Source organism: Hordeum vulgare, chromosome 1H, assembly GCF_904849725.1.
Source record: "Hordeum vulgare subsp. vulgare chromosome 1H, MorexV3_pseudomolecules_assembly, whole genome shotgun sequence".
NCBI lineage: Eukaryota > Viridiplantae > Streptophyta > Magnoliopsida > Poales > Poaceae > Hordeum > Hordeum vulgare.
The window spans coordinates 177,540,123-177,544,963 of NC_058518.1; the positions used below are offsets into that span (position 1 = coordinate 177,540,123).

General features: G+C 41.1%; 1 pseudogene; it reads right to left on the reverse strand.

Moving 5' to 3' along the window:
• Positions 1–483: 483 nt before the first annotated feature.
• LOC123397810 lies at positions 484–1,904 on the reverse strand (annotated as a pseudogene).
• Positions 1,905–4,841: the final 2,937 nt, after the last annotated feature.

Consider the following 4,841-nt stretch of genomic DNA (forward strand, 5'->3'; position numbering starts at 1 on the left):
AGCTCATTAGTTTAATTCCATGATAATTAGTACAACTATAAACACCCCCTTGTTCTTGAAGATTGGTACTAATATACTCTGTCTCCATCCTTCTTGCATCTTGTTTGCCCAAAAAATGAGGTTGAAAAGTTTCGTTAGCCATATTATCACGTTGTCCCCGAGGCCTCTCCACACCTCAACTGGGATACAATCAAGGTCCATCGCCTTGCCTCATTTCATCCTACTTAAAGCTTCCTTAACATCCAACTCCTGGATTCACCGCACAAAACACCTCCTAGTATCATCAAAGGAGTCGTCCATTTCAATGGTAGAGCACTCACTCTCCCCAATGGACAGCTGGTCAAAGTACCCCTCCCATCTATGTTTAATCTCATAGCTCTTCACGAGGAGTTCATATGCTCCTTCCTTGATGCACTTGATTTGGTTAACATCCCTCATCTTCCTCTCTTCGATCTCGGCCATCTTATAGATGTCCCTTTCTCCTTACTTCATGTCTAACCGCTAGTAGAGGTCCTCATACGCCCAACCCCTTGCTTCACACACAGATCGCTTTGCGGCCTTCTTTCCCATATTGTACTTAACTATGTTGCCTGCACTCCTATCGAGATATAGGCGTCTCAAACAATCTTTCTTCTCTTTAATTTCCTTCTAGACACCATTGTTCCACCACCAGGTATCTTTAGCTTCTGTTCTACTTCCCCTGGACACTCCAAACTCCTTGTAGGCCACCTTACGAATGCAAGTCATCATCTTCATCCACATGTTGTGTGCATCACCTCCTTCCTCCCAAGGGTCTTCCTTAATGACCATCTCCTTGAAATCCTGAGCTACCTCCCCCTTGAGATTCCACCACTTCGTTCTAGCGATTTTGGCATGCTTGTCCCGCTAGACACAAATCCGAAAGCGGAAGTTAGCAACTACAAGCTTATGTTGATGGACAACACTCTCTCGAGGTATCACCTTACAGTATACTCACACACGCGTGTCTTCTCTTCTCAAGAGGATGAAATCAATGTAGCTAGAGTCTTGACCACTACTGTAACTCTCTAGATGTGATAATCTCTTATTAAAGAGGGTGTTAGGTATGATCATGTCGTAGCCTAGTGCAAAAGCTTAAGAGATCTTCTCCTTCTTGATTCCGGATGCCATAGCAAAATCCCCCATGCACTCCCTCAAAACCTGAGTTAGATGTGCACACGTGGCCATTGAGGTCTCATCCTATGAGGAGCCTCTCACCAATCGGAACACTCCTAACCATGTCCTCTAGGCCTTCCCAGAACTCCCTCTTGGTGTTCTCATTGTGGCCTACTTGCAGATAATACACGCTGATAACGGTGAGAACTAAGTCCCCAACTACCAAGTTGACCAGGATAATTCGGTCCCCACTTCTCTTGATGTCTACCAATCCATTCTTGAGGATCTTACTGATCAAGATGCCTACTCCATTTCTGTTTGCAACCGTCCCCGTGTACCATAGCTCGAAGACCATACCCTCCACCTCCTTCACCTTATATCCCCTCCATTTGGTCTCTTGGATGCGAACGATATCAAGACATCTCCTCATCGCTGTATCAACTACCTCCTGAAGCTTACATGTCAGTGACCCTACGTTCCACCTAACTAAGTGAATCCTCCTAGGCTTGGCTAGCTTCCTTATCCTTCTCACTCATCATGTCAAATGCAAATACCCTTGCTAATATTCCAGTACACCGAGAGCCCATGTACCGAGCCACTAAGGATGTGATGACCCGATCCTCACTCAGATGCCACTGTATCGAGATCCCAATACGGCGCTCTACCTGGGGGTGACGGCCCGACCCTTGCCCATTTGACACCACAACTAGGTTCCGCTGTAGTGTGTCGCTGAGAGGGTTATGCCCCAACGAAAATATTTTGGGTTTCATCTCCATAAGATTGGTTGGGTTTTGACGTTGCCTTTCCAAGCCTATCACAATCCTCCTCCTTTACCCAGGCTTGGAAGCGGCTATATCGAGACAACATAAGCGGGTGCATTCCACACGACACGGAAAAATCATCGATGATGGTGACCTATAGGTGCAAAGGTTTCGCAAAACTAAACATATGAGATGTACGCACCTATCAGAAACGGGTGTTATCACACAACCGTTTGAGATATGTCAAATTTCCCATACGGCCCATCTTTTCTACTCGTGTGATATCGCATTACCAATGCACGTGTTACTCTGCGGTGCACCGTTTGTGATCTGCACGACATCATAAATAGTTTGTAACTATAACCCATGTATGATAAGAAGACTATCACACACATTTAGTTCCACTATGACCGTTTGTGAAAGGATATAAGACTGCATACGTTTTTCCTTATAAAACCATATGTGAAGGTTGAATCCATCCCACACATGGCTCTTTTGATGAACGTTTGTGATTTATAAAATGTCCCAAACCTGTCATCCATACTTCTCAAACGTTTCATCCAGACTACCTGTGTCGGATAAAGATCGATAGCATGCGTTCTCCTTTGACCAACATTTATGATGGGCACACATCATAAACGGTTCATGATAGAAAATCTTGTGTGATAAGGAGAATATCACAAACACTTGATAATAAGTAACTGTGTGCACTATTGTTCTTAATATCACATGCTATTTCTTGGCTGACCATGTGGGCAACAGAGATTCATCGCACACGCCGCGAGTTGAGAAACGTGCATGATCTGGAAGTTGATCGGAGACGGGGTTTTTCTCAAACTGTGTGCATTGTAATGGCTTGTAGAGCATAATTAACTCCCAATTTAATACCTTCATTCGTAATTCACCTAACCTACATTTGAAAGTAGAAAATCATGTATTTCATATACAATCATGTTTAAATATGGGTTGAAGAACAAATGAATAATTCAATTCACATGTACATATAGTCAAGAACTACATAAACATCAAGTAAAAACAGAAGGGACAAATAAAGAATGATGGAATAATGGTTGTATTAAAGATGGTCAAGAGAGAGCCAAAAGTCATCCTGCTTGCTGGAGAAGCTGAAGCAGAATGTCGATATTGTGCCCTTCTCCATGACGAATGCACGAATGACTCTTGGCCAACCCCAAGTGATGGTCGCCCACCCATCCTTCACTCTCTTCATTACGACTGATCGATACTCATTGTAGTTTTGATAATATACTTTCACATTCATTACAAGTCCACCAATCATGTACTTTGTGAGGTAATCATGAGTAAACTGCTCTGTGAACGACTTCAAAAGAAAAAGTTTCAAACATTGTTGTGTGACAACTCATTATGGGCAGTACTAATAGATGGCTATGGAGTTCATAGTTACCATCCTACAACTCACCGTTGTGTTGGATAGGGTGTAAACAAATAGTCTAGTTGGCATCTTTTTCCTCATTTCTCTAACAAGCCTTATCAGTTTCATCACTTGGTGCGGGTGCATGAATTTCCATTGCCCCACATGCAAAAAGGGTCTAGGCATGGATCTTTGCCACGTACATATGTACCTACAAGAAAGAAGACAATATTAGAAGCTAAACAAAGTTGCAGAATGTAGTAATATATCACTCCATCAGTTCCACAATGAATTGCATATAAACATTTTGAGAAGTCAACATTTACTAATAACTTTAACCAAGCTGTTGTAGAGAAAAACATATACATCTAGAATTCCAATTCCATTTCATTAGATACATCACAAAATTTACTTTCATATTGTATATACTTTACTATGGTATATATAAATACTATTCTCTATAAATTTTTTCACGCTTTGCAATGTTTGCCTAGTCAAAAAATCTACTCCCCCTTTTCCTAGATAGAAGTCTTTTTAGAAATTCCAAAAGAGGAGTACATACGAAGCAAAATGAGTGAATCTACGCTCTAAAATATGTCTATATACGTCTGTATGTAGTCCAATAGTGGAATGTCTAAAAATACATATATTTAGGAAAGGAGGGAGTATATGTACTGCACTATGGAACGAATGGAGTATATGCGGAGGGATGAAAAAACCACGGTGGAAAACGTCGGCCACTCCCATTGTTGTCGTGTGCAAGCACATGGAATGTCATGATAAGTACAACATGCTTAACATCAACCTAATTTACAAGGTATCTTTTGAAATAAACAAGGCATATATGCTCACTATAACGACCAAATGTAGCCATTATAAACTAGAAAAATGTTGGATACAATCAACCTAACAACCAGATACAGAAAAGTAATGCATCTACTTGAAAATAAGACAAATGCTCACTTCAATCAACCTTACAACTAGATATAGAAAAGCAAAGCATCTTATTGAAAACTAGACAATGCTCACTTCAACCAACCTGACAACCAAATACAAAGAAACAGGACACAAATGTTTGAAGCAGGAGCTAAGAGCACTGGTAAACAACACCATGCATGACAGGTGGTATTGATGAAATTGAACTACACAGCTCATACTTGCACATAATGGACATCACCATGTGAATAACTGAAAGAAACAAGCGTATATGCTCATTGTAACAACCAAATATAGCAATTTAAAATCAAACAAATACTCAATGCAACCAACCTAACAACCAGACAATGAAAAGCAAGGCATCTCCATGAAAATTGGACAAATGCTCAATTAAACACTTCATTATTATCGCATGGCAAAAGCTACAACAATAACGGGTATGGGAGGACTAGCTAGAAAAAGTATGATTTGCTCATAGGATGTTGCCTCACTTGTCATGGATGGGCTCCTTCCACTTGGAATTTGTGGTGCCCTGGGTGCACTTACTGATGTCGAAGATGGAATATTTCCCCTTGTAACAGCTGTATTGTGTGCCCTTCTGTTGGTTGATGAGATATGAC